We start from the raw sequence: 18,355 nt of genomic DNA on the forward strand, positions 1-18,355 counted from the left end.
TTCACCTCCCTTCCTGAGAAGTCAGGGGGGGTTGTGATCACCTCCTTTTCGGTGCTTTTACCTCCTTTCCTGAGAAGTCAGGGAGGGTGTAATCACCTCTCCTTGGGGGCTCTGACCTCCCTGAGGAGTCAGGGATGGCATGACCACCTGAGTTCTAAAACAAAAGAAAGTGGGAGATGTAATGGGCTGAGGCTTGAGTTGATGCACTGAGGTCCCAAGCACGTGAGGCTAAATAGTAATTGGACCATACTCTATTAATATATATGCTTGGAGAAAGAATGTCCCCAGCCCACTCTTTGTGCAAGTCCTGATGTGTTATATAGAAAATGATGTTTTTGGTGGGTGGAGGCAGGGGAGTGGAAAGGGAAGCAGAAAAAGAGACTGCTGGCTGGTGTCTTGACACAGCTGCTCACATTGCTATCGTGACCGCCTTTCACCTCCGATCCCCCTTTCACCTGTAATACCCCTTTCACCTCTACTATATGGCTTCCTGTTGCTTTGCAATCCTTCTTCACCTCTACTGAGAATAAAGATTGAAGATTTCCCCCTTAACCTGAATTCCTGACTCTGGCTGATTTTAAATACGTGGTCATCACACTGCTCATTTCACTGAGCATCAGTTCATGTAAGTGTCTCCAGGTCTTTCTGAAATCATCTTGCTGGTCATTTCTTACAGAACAATAATATTCCATAATATTCATATACCACAATTTATTCAGCCATTCTCCAATTGATGGGCATCTACTCTGTTTCCAGATTCTGGCCACTACCAAGAGGGCTGCCACAAACATTCTTGCATATACAAATCCCTTTCCCTTCTTTAAAATCTCTTTGGGATATAAGCCCAGTAGAAACATGCTGGATCAAAGGGTATGCACAGTTTGATAACTTTTTGAGTATAGTTCCAAATCTCTCTCCAGAATGCCTGGATGTATTCACAATTCCACCAACAATGTATTAGTGTCCCTGTTTTTCCACATCTCCTTCAATATTCCACATTATCTTTCCCTGTCATTCTAGCCAATCTGACAGGTATGTAGTGGTATCTCAGATTTGTCTTAATTTGCATTTCTCTGATTAATAATGACTTGGAGCATTTTTTCATATGGCTAGAAATAGTTTCAATTTCTTCATCTGAGAATTGCCTGTTCATATCATTTGACTGTTTATCAATTAGAGAATGGCTTGATTTCTTATAAATTAGAGTCAATTCTCTATATATTTTGAAAATGAGGCCTTTATCAGAACCTTTGACTGTAAAAATGGTTTCCCAGTTTTCCCTTCTAATCTTGTCTGCATTAATTTTGTTTTTACAAAAACTTTTCAATTTGATATAATCAAAATTTTCTGTTTTGTTATCAATAATGATCTCTTGTTCTTCTTCAGTCATACTAAATAGGCTGAATGAGATATTATATTTGTATCTCCAGGATAATAAGTAAAAGCTAGAATGATTGCATACAATTGATTCTGCTGAGTGGACTGAAAAGGAGTCCTGACTACTCTCTTTATAGTTAAGTCATGAGAGTATACAGCACAAATATTATGTCTTGATGCATATGTATAGATATTTGGTCCTTTAAGAGTAACTTTAGAAACCTTTTTTTCAAGAATCCATTGCCAATTATGTAATAGTCTGGTTATCTTTAATGGAGAACCCATGTGTAAAATTTGGAGGTGTGGCTAATAAAATTTGCCACTCTTGGATAGTTTCACAGCCTACATTAATTTGTGCATTAGTATGAAAGGTGTATATCTTGTCATGCCTTATCCCAGATAATTGTACTGCTTGCTTAATGGTCTTTAATAAAATTCTAGCCACAAGCACTGGGTAAGGAGTAAGACTTTGTTCTGGTTGTGCTGGGAGGTTCACCCACTCTATCATACTGTCTCCTTGATGAAGGACTGTTGTGGGTGCCTCTTGTGTGACAAAAACTGATATTTCCAAGGGTTTTTGAGTGACTCTTTGAACCCCATTGGATAAAGTCAGTTCAACTTCTCTCAAAGCCTTTTGAGCTTCTTTTGTAAGCTGGCATGATGAGTTTAAAGCACTGTCTCCCCTTAAAATGTCATATAGGGGTTGCAATTGATAGGTAGTCAAGCCTAACACTGGATGCATCCATTGGATATCTCCTATCACTTTCTGAAAGTCATTCAAGGTGTTTAGCTTAAGGAAAATTTTTGTATTGTAAGCATATTAGGGTATACTTCATATCCTAAATATTGAAAAGGAGCATGTCTGATTTTTTTCTGGAGCTATATGCAATTTGTAGTTCCTTAGTGTTTCTATGGTCTTTTGTAGATATACTTCTAATATTTGTTCCTCAGGTGCACACACCGAGATATCATCCATGTAATGTAATAACATTACTTTTAGAAATGAGGCCTTTATCAGAACCTTTGACTGATAGTAAGAGCAGCAGCAACATACATTTGACACATAGTAGGGCTGTTTTTTCATTCCCAGTGGCAAAACTGTCCATTCATATCTTTTATAAGGCTCAACTAAGTTAACATTGGGCACTGAAAAAGCAAATCTTTTCATATCCTTCTTATCTAGAGGGATAGAATAGAAACAATCCTTAATGTCTGTGATCCAAAGAGGCCATTCTCTAGGCAATTGAGTAGGAGATGGAGAAGGCTGAAGAGTTCCCATAGTTTCCATCTGTTCATTTATCTTTCTTAAATCAGTCAGCATCCTCCATTTTCCAGATTTTTTTCTTACAACAAATACTGGGGAATTCCAAGGACTTAGAGAAGTTTATAAGTGTCCTTTGCCAAGTTGCTCCTGTACTATATCTAATAAGGCCTGACTTTTATTGCCAGCTAAGGGCCACTGTTCTATCCACATTGGTATGTCAATTTTCCATTGGATAGGAACAAGTGAAAGTATTGGCAGGCCTTCAAGAGCAGCGCTACCTAAAAAACCAAAGTACTCATTTGTAATCCTAATTGTTGGAAAATGTCTCTTTCCCACAGATTGATGGGGATTTTATCAACTATAAAAGGAGTAAAAACTCCTGTTTTACCTTCAAAAGTCCATCTCACAGGAGTAGCACTAACTTCAGCTGCTATTGATCCTCCTACATCAGACATGTAGATGTCTGCCTTAATCTTTGGCCAGTGACTGGGCCAGTTGGCACTTCTAATGACTGTACGATCTGCACCTGTGTCTACTAATCCTTCTAATGATATGCTATTTATATAGATAGTGAGCATAGGCCAGTCAGCTGTCACAGCTGCTGTCCAGAAAATTTCTGGATTTTGTTGCTTGAAGTCAGAATCTGGGCAGCTATCACCAGATTGCTTATTAGGAGTCTGTATCAGTAAACCTGATGCTAGTATTTCTCTTGGTTGATAATTCACATGTTATCCACCTGAATTAGTAACTGGGATATTATCTACACATTACCCAGTTTCCCACATTAGTGTATGGATGGACACTGTTTTGTAAGTACAAAAAGGAGGTGAAATGGTCAAGCCTACTGTGCCTGGAGGCAAGGGATCCATAGGCTAGAGAGGAACAGATTTCACCTCTCCAGGAGGTGTCTCAGTTGTCCCAGCTGCATACAGCTCTATTCTCCCCAATTGTAATCCCTTTCTCCCATCAGGTTACTTCCTGCTTGATTGATCATGTCTGGATATTGAACTTCTGAAGGCTCTCTGAGTGTCACATCAGCTGCCATTATGCCACAAATATTTTTTGCCTTTGCCCCTGTGGCTGGGCTCCTCACCCTGTTTCCCTGAATTAGTCGACATTCTGATACCCAATGGAAAGCTCTGTTGCATTTTGGACATGATATTTTGGGTCTGGTTCTCACACCCTGTTTGCTCATTTTGTCTCTATGCCAACATTAAGCTTTCAATTGCACTACTTTATCACATTGAAAGCATTGACTAGTCTCTCTGGAAATCCTTTGCCAAAAGGGGCCCTGTCTTCCCATGTTTGGATCTTGGGAAGTCTGCATTATAGCCTGGCTATAAAAGGTATTTCTGCCCACTGTGGCACAGCGTGTTATGATCTCCTCTAAAGAAGCATTCTTGTGTAGTCCTATAATTCTTCTACAAACCTTATTAGCATTTTCTTTAGCAAATTGCCTTATCATAATTTCTGTTGCTGAATTTTCACCAATAGTTTGTATGGCAGTTGTCTGCAAACGTCCCACAAAGTCAGCAAGGGGTTCATTTGGCCCTTGTGCTATTTTTGTGAAAGGCCTCTCCTTTGTCCTGTTTACCTGGAGTAAAACCCCATGTGTTGATAGCAGCAGAAGCAATTTGCTTGTATGCTGTAATGGGGTAATTAATCTGTACTGAAATATTTGAATGAGAACCCATACCTGTTAGTTGGTTACAGGTGATTGGAGTATTAACTCCACTTTGACTATTTCATTGGGCTTGTATCCTACAGAACTCACTATGTTCAGAAAGCCACAACCAGTTTTGTCCAGGTTTTAAGCATGTTTTTACTATAGATTTCCAGTCACTAGGGGTTAAAACTTAGTAAACCAAATTCTGTAGTAACATCTTAACATAAGACGATGTGGCCCCATAAAGAGTGCAAGCCTTTTTCAGGTCTTTGAGGATTTCTAGATCAAAAGGAGTGTATCTTCTACTTTCTTGACCTGAAGAATTATACTGTTGAATCATAGGATACATTTCTATTCTCAAATCAGCTTTATTCTGCCCTTCTTCTGTGGTTTTAAGTACTGCCTTTTGCATTCTAGTCATAGGAGGGGATGCTTGCTGAGGGGGAGATGCTGGTGATATCACTGCCCCTCCCACTATTCCTCCTCCCTCCATCCTTGAAGGTGAAGTTGATGGGAGGGTGTCAAGGACTTGCTCTGTTGTAGGCAGAGTTGAAGCTGGGCTGTGAGAGTGAGAATCACCAAGCCCTTGAAGTTCACGTAAGTCCTCATGCTTTCTGGTGATATTGCCATCAATCTGTCCTTTATCTTCTTCTTTTTCCTTACACTTCCTCATCTGGCTGTTCTTAAAACTTTTCTTTTTTCTATAATTTGTGGGATTCTTTAAGGTCAATTGTATTATGTTGTATATATAGAATGTTTCCTTAGAAATTGAATCAGGACCATTATCATTATAATATTCACATAGTTTATCTTCTACTAGTTTCCAATTATCTGCCTCTGTTTTTTCTTCCTTGAAGAACCAAGGGGAAGTAATTCTAATGTATCCACAAGTCCATCAATGTACTCCCAAATTACAATTAAACCCTGTCTCTTTCTCAATCTGAGTATGCTTCCTGTAGATCTCCTTCTGGGTGGGGTTGGGGGTGGGGGTGGGAGTGGATCTTTTCCTAATATCTGCCCCATTTCAGCTAGAAAATGAGAGTTACTAATTTAGCTCTTAACACAGCAAGTTTCCTGTTTGTTTATTAAAATACTCACCCAATTTCCTGGTCACCTAGGACTTCTTCAATGAAATTAGGGGCCTTGGTTCACACATTGGGCACCAAAATATGAAGTCTGGTTTAGCTCCTTGGAGGCCTCAGAATCAGCCAGAGTCAGGATAAGCAAAAGTTCTTGGTCTTTAGGGAGAGGAATGAAGGAGACAGACAAAACTGCCAGGAGTTTTGCCAAGGATCTAGAGACCAGAATCTCTACACTTTTCTCCTCTCTCTCCTAAGGCCAAGTGAAGTTTGCCTCCTTCACTCCACCCTCTAATCTCTCCTAAGTTTATCTGTATACGCCAAAAGATAGAGCCAGTAAGGAATAGTCAGAAGGGCCATTTTTCCAAACATATGCTAATAGAGTTATTATCCAATAGATAATTAGCATTAAGTGCTCAGTTGTCTGGTTCAAGCACATCTTTTAAGAGTTTCAGCTCTTTACAAAAGAGTAAAAAAATGAAAAAAAAAAAAAACCCAAACAAGCAAGCAAACAAACAACAACAAAGGTGAAAATACTATTGTATGATCCACATTCAGTTTTCATAATACTCTAGATGCAGATGATTCTCTCCATCATAAGTTTATTGAAATTGTCCTGAATTATCTCATTGTTGAAAAGAGCCAAATTCATCTCAATTGATCACCATACCATCTTGTTGCTGTGCCCATTGTTCTCTTGCTTCTACTTTCTATACTTAGCATTACTTTACATAAGTCTCTTCAGGCATTTCTGAAATCAGCCTGTTGATCATTTCTTATAGAACCTTTATATACCATAATTTATTCAGCCATTCCTGAAGTGATGAGCATGCACTCATTTTCTAGTTCCTTGCCACTACAAAAAGGGCTGCTATAAACATTTTTGCACATGTGAATTCTTTACCCTTTTTTTATGACTCTTTGTGATATAGACACTTTAAAGTCTTCTATTAGACATTAGAGACATTGCTAAATTAGAGTCTATACACAATTTTATATAGTTTTTTTTTGGTGTAGTTCCAAATTACTCTCCAGAATGGTTGGATCAGTTCACAATTTCACCAACAATGTATTAATGTCCCATACTATTGCTTTATAAAGTCATTTAAAAAACCTCTTAGACCTTATCTAGAATCTCTTCGATTCCAGATGCAATAGTTTGAGAAGAACATTTTTAAACTGAAAAGTCTCTAGAGTAGGCTGATCTGGAAGGAGAAGTGCATTGAGGAACTTGAAATGCTTTCAGTCTGGAGAAGAAAAGCCTGAGGAACACTGATGACTGGGATGATACCTGTGGTCAAGGAGTTTTACATTTTACATTTACATTTACATTTGCATTAACATTTTTAACATTTAACATTAACATTTTTAACATTTGACCCTATTAGAGGATGGAGTAGGCTGCCTTGAAAGATATTGGATTCTCTGATTTTATGGATTATCATTAGATGATGAATGATTATTTACCAGTATGTTATAATGTATATTCCTTTCATAATTTGATTGCACTCAATATGTCCAAAACTGAACTTGTGATCTTTCTGCACAAGTCTTTGCCCTTTCTAAACTTCCTCATTAATATCAAGCACATAGCAAATATCCAAGTCACCAAGACTCACAACTTAGGTATCGTGTTCAATTCCTAACCTCTTACCCCTCATATTAATAACTAAGTCATACTGATATTAACTGAAAAATATCTCTTATGCATGCCTGTATCTTTCTTCTCACATTGTCAAACTCTGGTGCAAATTCTCCTCACTTCATGTTCTTTAATCACTCTGCCTCAAGTCTTTCCCCACTCTAGTTCATTCTCCACTTATCTATTAAATTAATCTTCTAAAGATACAAATCAATTATCATGTCCTTTATTCAATAACTTTAGTGGCTCCCTATCACCTCCAAGATCAATTAGGCATTCTTTGTCACTCAAATTCCAAGTTATACAACACATGTATGTAAATCTACATGTGCTTACATGTACACATATATGTATGTTTTATATGTGTATACACACAAAACACATACATTTGTTTATACTTCAGTGATCTCAAAGAATGTTAAAAATATTTACACCTAGGTACCTCTCCCCTCTAACTATTCCCTACTATATGACTTCTTATCTGTATTATCTTACCCCATTAAGTTACTATTACACAAAGGGAATAACTTTTACTTTTATTCATGAAGTTCTGCTCTCCAAATTTTTACATAAATGCAAAAGTCCCATGCATGCTATCTAGGTGGCAGGACATCAGTTTACTTTATATGCTTAGTTTTTAAGGTTTGTTCACTTTCCTCAAAGAAAGATGGCCTCTAATCTAGGTAAACTGATAGTTTTCCAATAGTGAGTTTATGTGGTCTGAATAGACTTAGTTAATTGAGAGAGATTTTTTTCCTAAATCATTCTATTTTGAATAATAATTTCTGAATTTTATTAATCAGGGCCCAATAGGTGTTTAGTAGCAAATTATTTCCTAAATGTAAAATTTGAAGCATAATTTTGAACAGGAATCTAAATCATTGTTAAATGTAAATCTGGATTTGCTTAGGATAGAACAAATTTTAATATTTTCAATCTCATTTAGCAAGATAAGCATTCCTAGGGACTGGCAACATCTCAGATATTACTGAGGAGCTTTGTACCAAAAGTCTTTGTAAACAATATTCCAGAAAGGCTTTAAAATAATTTTGCATACATGACCCATAAATTCTTGTTAGTGAATGAACAGGTTACTTTCATATTATCAGCATATATTATCAAATACTATCTCTAGTCTTTCAGTTTCTTTGTATCTTTTCTAACTTCTTGGTAAAAGAAAAAAAGACAAGTACTCACATACTTATTACATGGATTTATGTAATTCTTGAGATTTACATTTTTTTCTTTTTTACTGATAACTTTGGCTTTTTGTGTTATTTTATTCTTTCTTCCTCTCATCAGATAATTATTAGATGTTTAGTGACTTTTGAATCAATGATTTACTTAACAAATGTCATTGAATCAAGTTATTTATTATGCACAAACAACATAAAAGTTACTAACATAAGATTCTATGTTCTTTTTCATTCATTCCTTCTATCGCATTACAATCAAATTGATATAAAACTAAAAAGTATTTGTAATCATTTACTATATGAAAGGAATTGTTTTAGGACCCAGGGATATAAAAGCAAGGAAACAAAACACCATCTGTCATTGTCCTCAGGAATCTTACATTCCACTAGAATGTAGGTAAGCATATATCAAAATAATTTGAGGAAGGAGAAAGTACAACAAAAAAAATTAGAATGGCTTTTCATTGAAGACAGTATATCAGCCTTGCAGAAAGCCAACGATTCCAACAATTGGAGGTGAGAAAAGAGAGAACATTTTAGGCATGGGGGAAACCTGAGCAAATTCACAGAGGTAGGAAATAGAGTGGTAAGCTTGTGAAACAGCAAGCAGATCGATGTGACTGGAACATCTGGAGAAAAAGATATGCTCAATAAAAATAAAAAAAACTAAGCTAGAATCAGACTATAACATTTTAAATGCTAAGATGAGAAGTTTTCTAGTTATAAAAGGCAATATGAAGTAATTAAAAAGTCATGAAAGAACTATTTTGGTACTATTTGGAGAATCAGAAAAAGGAGAATATGGAAAACAGAAATTAAATAAATTTTCAATGATCTAAATCAGAGATGATAAAGGCCTGAACCAAGAGTGTAGCCTTGTACATAGAGACTAAGGAATGGATCTGATTATGCTTTTTAGAATTTAGTCAATTTAGAATGACTAAATCTTAGCAATTGATTATATATGTAGCTAAGGGAGAAATGAGAATCAAAAGTGAATTTATGTATGTATTACTTGCTCACAAATTATTTTTTTAAAGTAATGAATCAATATTTTTCTTTCAAGTATTTTGCTTTTTCATGGACTGATAGCAATCTTTAACAATTTAGTGCAGGTTGTGTTAAGCACAAAATTCTTCTCTAACATTTGTTCTATCTCCATTAACTTGTTGCAAGTTGCTTTGCTGAATATTTAAAGATTTTGTTGCCCATTTTTCTGAATCATCAATTACTGTTAAGTATACACAATTAAAAGATACTTTCAATGGTAGCAGAATAAACTTTTGTATCTGTTACCTATTTTTTCACAAACTAAGGTTTTTTTTTTAATTTTGTTTCCCTCTCTTGATTACTTTCTTACTTTTATTTATTTGTTTAATTGTCTATTTATTTATTTAGGGGCTAAGTTAATTTAAGTAATTTCTTCACCTTTCTTTGTGATTTGGTTTTACAATGAACTATTCCTTTGGGCTTATATCATCCATATTAATTATTTTTCTAGAATATCTGGCAATCATTCCAAAGTCTTTCTCAAAATTTTCCCACCATCAAACAATGACCTCTCAAATTATTATACTATCTCTGTTTTTTTTTCTAGTACATTGATAGAATTAATCATTAAATTTCTTTGCTTAAAAACATTTCATGATTTTCTTATTAAGTCCAAATTCCTATACATGCAAGGTTATTCACTTTCTTGTTCTATTCTATACTTCCAGTTTGATTTTGCATTAGTACCCTCCATAAAAATCTATTCTACAAGATATTGGAAAATTCAGTTTCCCCAAATCTTACATTTCCTTTTTATGTCACCTTTGATATCTTTGGATGCTTTATTATCCATGCATAGAATTCACTTCCCTTGTCTTTGTCCCTATTTTCATGTAGTCCATTTTAAGTAATACCTTCTCCAACCCTAGACCAGATTCCCATGTATTTCTCCCATACATATTGTACTTATCTATGTGCTTCCCTCTCCTAAAAGATTATAAACTCCTTGAGGGTAGTGACTCTTTTACTGAGGCAATATAAATGGTCTCCCCAATAACCATCTTCATATTTTTTCCAGGAGAATAGTTGGGTGATGCTATTAGGAAGTTCATCCATATTTATAGGCATGTTGATATAGAGTACTTCCAATGAGGAATTTCTAATTTCTAAAGCAATCAAGCAACCTTTAAGCCAGTAGTTCTCAAACTTTTTTTTTCAGTATCTTTATCCTATTAAAAATTATTGAGGATCTCTCCAAAGCATTTTTGTTTATCTGGGTTATGTTTATAGACATTTACCATATTGGAAATAAAAACTATTTTTGAATTTGTAGACCCTGTAAAAAGGGTTCAGAGATGCCCAGGATTCTTTAGACTATACTTTGAGAACCACTGCTTTAAGCAATCAATCTCTTAAGAGTTCCCTAAAGCATGCAGTTATATGTTAAGTGTTTTACTTAACCAGAGTCATGCAGTCAGTATGTGTCAGAAGCAGAAATTAATTCTAGATTTTTTTGACTCCAGACTGGCTCTTTATGTAGTATGCCATGCTACCCTGCATATACAGGATATTTGGTAAATATTTACAAAATTATGTCAAACTGAATAGGAACTGTTTTTATTGTTGTCAAAGGATGATATAATCAGAGAACTTCCTACTTATATTTACATACACTCTTAAAACATTCAATCAGAGATTGACTCTTTACATAATGTAAAGAATAACTTTAAGATTTTAAAAGAGAATTGTGAAGTAAATTGTCCATGAATTATTCATGGATTGCCACTTATGGCTTGAAGGTTAGGTTTATAAAATCACAGAGGAGGAAGTAACTCTAAGAGAACTTCTGGTTTGTCTTATTCATTTAAATAGGTAAAGATCGGTTTTCCTTTACTTTGCTAATGTGGCAACTGCAACCCAGGAAATTTAAGTTAATTGTCTAGGATTATCTATCCTAGTGATCTATCAGTGAGAATTTATCGCGCCAGGTACAGGGGATAATAATAGTTATTATTACAACAACAAAGAGTACCTATAATGTAAGGATTTAATGCTTAAAAAGCTATTTATATGAGTTTTTCTATGCAATCTTCACAATAACACTGTGAGGAAGTAGCTGTTATCCTTATTTAACAAAAGAGGAAATGGATACTGAAAGAGTTTGAGTGACTGTTTTAGGCTCATAATAGCTTGTGTTGAAGTGAAATTTAAACTCATATTTTCTTGATTCAAAGTCCAGTTCTTAATCCATAATGTTACTTGATTATCTCTATAGTTACTTCAAAAAATGGAGCAATCCCTATTCTTAAGAATATATACTCATGGAATTTTTTTAGTTTGAAGAGAACCAAAAGGATATCTACAGCAACTCTTATCTAAAGCATGAATTCATATTGCAACATCCATGATAGTTATATAACTGCTAATAGAACATTTCAGAAGTTCATAAGGTCATCCATTACCCATTTTAACAATTCTAATTGGATTTTTTTTATATCTGTTTGTTATCTAATTTCTCTTGTACCTGTGCCTTTTCTCTTCTCAAAGATTCATCTCTTATTACACAGATTGTTTTTGAAAAATGTAAGAGAAACATTATTTAAACTGATTAAAATTTGAAAAGCTCTGAAATTAAATATTATGTTTAACATCATTAAACTTCCCCTCCTAAACCCATCTCTGTAAAGCAGTGAAGGAAGGTCTTGTCTCATATTTTTTCTTTGGAGGCAAGCTTGTCTTTTGCAGTTTTGCAAATCATTTTTGACTCTTTAATTCTTTCCATTTACATTATTTTAATCATTATACATTGATTATGATTAATTAGTATATTTACAACATACAATATATAATATATATTTGGTATAATGTTTTTCTTCTTCTCCTTACTTTCCATCAGTTTCTGTCTTCCCATGTTTCTCTGTATTCATCATTTCTTACAGCAAAGTAATATTTCATCATATTCATGTATGACAATTTGTATAGCCTAAATAATAGTATCACTTTCCCCCCAGATTTTTACTGCCACAAAAGTACAAACTATTCTAATGCTAATAAGATCCTCCTGATATTAAACTAAAGTTCCTTCCCTAAAATTAGAATATAGGACTTCTAATATTCTTTGTTCTACCCCCAAAGCCACTTAGAAGGGTAAATAACTAATCCATGTGATGGAACTTCAAATATTTAAAGACAATAATGGAAGATGAACCGGAAACAACCTCTTGTCTCAGTATGATGTTCTTTTTTTTCATTCCACATAATCCAGTATTGAATTAGAATTATAGATCATAGATATCATCTAGCCCAATCGTGATCTAAATAGTCATCTTTCTGTTTCCCAACACCTAATTATTCTACCTTTGCTTTAACATATGGATAACTCACTGTCATGGAGGCAGTTTGTACCTCTATGTATGTACATGCTCACAAGTGTTCCCTCTTTCCGCTTCACATTCAGTGTAACCTGGTAACTTGGATGAGCCTATGGATCTAGATACACAGCTCTGTAATTATGTTTTCTGCTTTTGTTTACTTGCTTTGGAAATAGGCAAAAGATTAATTTCTTGAAATGAAGAATATAATGATAAGTGCTGGAGAGAGAAAATTTACCCTAAAGACAATGACTAAGCTGGTTGAAGTATCAAATATGAAACAATCTAACATGCCATCATGAACAAATTATAAAGAAAATAAAACATCCTCATGCTTGTTGAATTCAACAGGCAATATCCAAATGATTAGAATTTACATTGCTTCTAGAAAATGATAACTGAATTTTCAACGTTAACCAATAAAACATCTTTACTTCCAATCATAATGAGGCTGCAACAGATGGTAAAGGATTATACATTCTGAAAATCTTCCAGGAAGCCTGGAGGCTTAATTTCTAGAACTGGGAAATATTTGTGTATAGGACCAGTAGATGATCTTGCAATAGCAAGCTATATAGATTCTTTTCTCCAAAAATGATGGGGTATGCTTTTTTAAAGTATGCCACGAGTATCTGGAAATAGACATATGTTCTACTTTTCCACTTCTAACTTGGTCAACATTAAAGTGAAGAGAATTTGAAATTAAAGAGTCAGTGTCCCAGAGAGTCAGAACCAATTTGCCAGTGGAGAGAATGATTAAAAAAGGAAAGAAGATATTGTGAATAGCTGACTGATCATTAGAACTATTAGAAGTATGCTTGTATGTTAAATACATGCTAGTATGTTAAATCCCAGTGAACATAACAAAACCCAGTTAACATAATAAAAGTTATAGAGATAAGATAAAATCTAAAAAACAAAAACAAAAACAAAAACAAAAAACTAGGGGGTCTGAAAGGTGACTGCTCATTATAATTAATAAAACATTTGGCTTATTTCCCTCCCCCTCCAGATGATGCTGACACTTTGATTTGTACTAACAAAAGCAATTAGTAACAGAGTAGACAAAATGACACTGTGGCAACATGTGTCTGTGACTTTTGATCTGCGACTGAAATGAGGAAATGGGCTGGGAATAATCTGGGATGCAATTTACATCTGAGGAAACAAGATTTCAAAAGATTCTGAGAAAATATAGGTAGGTCCCCTAGGATTAAAATTCTACATAGAAAATCATTTCAAGAAAAACCTGTTCACTAGAATGAAATTGTGAGGACACTAAGAAAAACCATTGCAGTGCTGAGAAAAAGGGGGCATTAATTAAAGAAAACAATGTAGCACAGAAAGCATCAATAACATATCATGTTTATTCATAGATTTTAAGATTTCTAATTAATACTCATTTATTTTCTCCCTTCCAATGATTTCCACACTGGAAAATAAGGAAAAAAAAACCCTTGAAACAAATATATATATAGTAAAAAAAATCCATATTCTTTTATTAGCTACATGTAAAAATATATACCACATCCTCCACATTTAGTCACTCTCTCAGGCTCTAGACAATATTAGCCTTCTAGAATCACAATTAGGCTCTGTACCAACATTATTCATTTTTCTGGTTCTTTACCTTTCAGTTTGTATCAATTCAAATAAGTCTTCTAAGTTTTTTCTCTGCAACCATTCCTTCATCATTTCTTTCTTTTTGCACCACTATAATTTTAAAAATACATTTTGTAATTGATGTACAACTTCTTGGTTTCTAGTTCTTCGCCATCAAAAAAGGACTACTTTTTTAAAATGTACTATTTATTTTTAACATTAATTTTTTTTGAGTTCCAAATTTGCTTCTTCAAGTCCTTCCCCTACCCACTGAGAAGGCAAATAAGATAATATAAATTATATATGTGAAATGATTCAAAATATATTTCCATCTTACTTCTGAGAATGGAGCCAATATGGAAGAGTAAATCCAGGAAACTGCTCAAGCTCTCCCAGTTTCCTTCAAAAACCAACTGAAATCAAGGCTCTACAGGGATCCTCAAGCTTTTTAAATAGGGGGCCAGTTCACTGTCCCTCAGACTGTTGGAGGGCCCGACTATAGGAAAAACAAAAACTTTGTTTTGTGAGCCTTTAAATAAAGAAATGTCATAGCCCTGGGTGAGGGGGATAATTGTCCTCAGCTGCTGCATCTGTCCCTCAGGCTTTTGAGGTCCCTGCAGTCTAAACAGTCTGATGGAATGAAACCACTCTACAACTCAAGATGTACTGGAAAAAATTCAAGAAAGGTCTCATGAGGGTGAAAAGGATGTTCAGCCCAGTTCGGATAGACTCTAGGAAAGCCAGTGAGAGGAACTTACTGCAGCAAATCAGCAACTAAAATCCTCAATCCTGCTTCAGTAGACAAGTAGATCAGTGGGACAACCTCCACATCTGGCTTAGAAGGAAAACTTTGGGAAACCAGGCTGTTTCCTGAAAACAGGGCACAAAGCTACTCTCTACAAACACAAGGGGGCCCTGTGCTCAAAGCCAAGGCTCAGAGCTATACACAAAGCTTGGGGCAACCCCTTTACCCTAGGAACAGAGCTCAACCATAAAAATAAAAAAAGAGGAAATAGCAAAAGAAAAGGAAAGAAACAGAGCAAGAAGGCAGACCAAAACACAAATTCAGATAAGGACAGAATGTCCACAGAAGAAATCTCAAAGTATGATATGAATTGGTCTCAAGCCCAAAGAAGAAGTGTTCATAAAAGACTTTAAAAGGCAAATAAGAGTAGAAGAAAAAAATGAGAAAGGAAATGAAAGATATACATGAAAGAGTCAACAGCTTGGAAAAAGAAAGAGAAAATTGACTGAAAAAAACTACTCTTTAAAAAATAGAATTAACCAAATGGAAAAAAGATATGTAAAAGTTAACTGAAGAAAATCATACATTAAAAACTAGAACGGGGCAAATGGGGCAACTGGAAGATAATGATGCTGCAAGACACCAAGAATCAGTCAAACAAACTAACAAGAAAGAAAAAAAATGGAAGAAAATGAGGAATAACATTGAAAAACAGCCAAACATAAAAATAGAATCCCAATTAAGTGCTAAAATAGAGCAACATAATAAAAAATGCTATTCATCTCTATAGAGAAATGATGAACTCAATTCAAATTGAAGTATAATTTTCTCACTTTCTTTATTTTCTTGGTTTTATTTGGAAACCTGGCTTATATGGAAATAAGATTTTTTTGTTGTTGTTGTTGCAGATGTTTGTTGTTTTATTGTTGTTTTGATAAAAAAAAAGTTCCAGAAAGTTGTTAGTAAGAAAAGAGAAAGTATGTATTCACTCATACCTCTTTGAATCAAGTCTGATAAGAATAAAGTTCAAACATTACCTACCACCTTGCCATTTTCCCCTCTATAATAGCAACTCTTACCAGAATGCCTTTTTATATGAGATAATTTTCTTCTTCTACCTTCACTCTTCTCCATGTTCATTTCTCTTACACATTCATTTAAAAAAAATAATCCTCTTTTAATTCACTTATACCCATGCCCTCACTTTATGTGGATTCCTTTTAACTGCAATACTAATGACAAAGTTCTTAGGAGTTACATAAACCATCTTCCTTTATAGTAATATAAACAGTTTAGCTTTATTGAGTCTTTTATATTTTTTTCCTTCATGTTTAACTTTTAATACTTCTCCTGAGTCTTGTGTTTGAAATTCAAAATTTCTATTCTGCTCTGGTCTTTTCATTAGAAATATTTGGAAGGCCTATATTTCATTAAATATCCATTTTTCCTCGTGAAGGACTATATTCAGTTTTGCTAGAAAGGTTAATTTTGGTTGTAATTCTACTTCTTTTGCCTTTCACAAAACATATATTCTAACATAGAAACTGCTAAAAACTATGCGGTTCTGATTGTGGATCAAAGATATTTGAATTGTTTCTTTCTGGCTGCTTGAAATACTTTTTGCTTGACCTGGGTAGTCTGGAATTTAGTTCTCTTTTAGGCTTTGGTAGATTCTTTCAATTACTATTTTACCTTGTGAATCTAGGATATTGGGGACAATTGATCTTTATAATTTCTTGATATATGATGTATAGAATCTATTTTTTTTTTATTCATGGCTTTTCCAGTAATTTTAAAATTATCTCCCCTTGATCTGTTTTCCAGGTTTAGTTGTTTTTTTTTTTTTTTCTGATGAGATATTTCCCATTTTTTTCTAAGTTGTCAACCTTTTGATTTATTTTTATTATTGTTGAAATCTCATGGAGTATTTAGCTTCCACTTTGTTCTACTCTAATTTTTAAATAATTATTTTTTCAGTGAGGTTTTTGGACCTCTTTCCCTATTTAGTAAATTCTGCTTTTTAAGGAATTATTTTCTTCATTGAAATTTTGTACCTTTTTGTCAAGTTATTAATTCTTTTTTCATAATTTTCTTTTAATACATTTATTTCCTTTCCCATTTTTTCCTCTACCACTGTAGTCATTTTGTTTAATTCTTCCATAAATTTTTATTGTGTTCAACAAGCATTTTTTGAGGCTTTGATTGTAACTGTTTTTACATTATCTCCCTTTTTAGTTTGTTTTGCTCCTTTCTGTCATTGTCATATTTTTATATTCAATTTATTTTTCTTATTTGTTCGTGTTTCCATTCTTTTTCTTGGTTTTAAACTTTATGTAAAAGTCGGTCCTACTCACCTGTAGATATGAAGGGCCTGTTCCAATCTTCAGACTTTTTCTCATTGCTGTTTTTAGAGTTAGTTCTGGGGTTTTACAAGTTTTAGGTTCTTCCAAGATGGTATGATCCAGGGAGTGGTGTGGTTCTGATCTTTATTGGGGAAGGGCTCTTTCTCTCCTGTCATCAAAAGGGATAATATCCTTTTCAGCTTTGGTATTGTACCCAGATTCACTATTCTTCTGCAGTCACAGGAGCTAGTAGACAACACCCCCCGCTTTTTGTTGTTGTTTTAGAAATGCAACCAAGTTATTTTCTTCCTTGTGACCGACCACAAATATTTCTCACTCTGGAATTATCACCCAGAACTGAATATAGATGAGCTAGTTGTCAAACACCCTGTGACAGCAAAAGATGTTTTGTAATCTCTTTCTGAAATTGTTTAATCTTCTTATGATTTTTGGGCCAAGAGCTCCAGATACTTCTGTCTCTGTTGTCAGGTTCCCTGTCCCATTCCCTTGTGCTGCTATTTTGTGAATTTAGGTAAACTACCACTTTGATGTCACTGTCCTCTCTTGTCTACTTCTAACGTTGTATTAAGCTGGAAAAAATGTCTTACCCAGACCTTTTGTTGGCATAAGTAAACTTTGTCACAGAAATCTTTTTTATTTGCTATTTTAAGGTTGTTGTTTTTTTTTTTTTCTGTCTCATTATAAATGAATTCATTTCTGGTACTTTGCAGTGCAGCTAAACTTTCTTTTTTTTCTCCTTACACAGGTCACTCCATCTTTCTTTCTAATTTTGTACTGGTTTTCCCTGTGCTTGGAAAATGCCACCTCTCCTTCTTATAAGTCCTTGTTTTCAAGATTCAACTCAAAAAATTGAGGAAAAAAACAGCTACAAGAAAGTCTATTTATGAGCATAAAGCCTTTTCTCATCCCCTGTTGCTAAAGACCTCTCCCTCTTTTGTATCAGACTGGTGTTCATTGTGATTTTTCTCTTTATATATTTATTTCTATACATATTGTTTCCTCCAATAGAATGCAAGTTCCTTCAGAACAAGATTATTCCATTTTTTATCTTTTCACGTTC

This window comes from Antechinus flavipes, chromosome 1, assembly GCF_016432865.1.
Source record: "Antechinus flavipes isolate AdamAnt ecotype Samford, QLD, Australia chromosome 1, AdamAnt_v2, whole genome shotgun sequence".
NCBI lineage: Eukaryota > Metazoa > Chordata > Mammalia > Dasyuromorphia > Dasyuridae > Antechinus > Antechinus flavipes.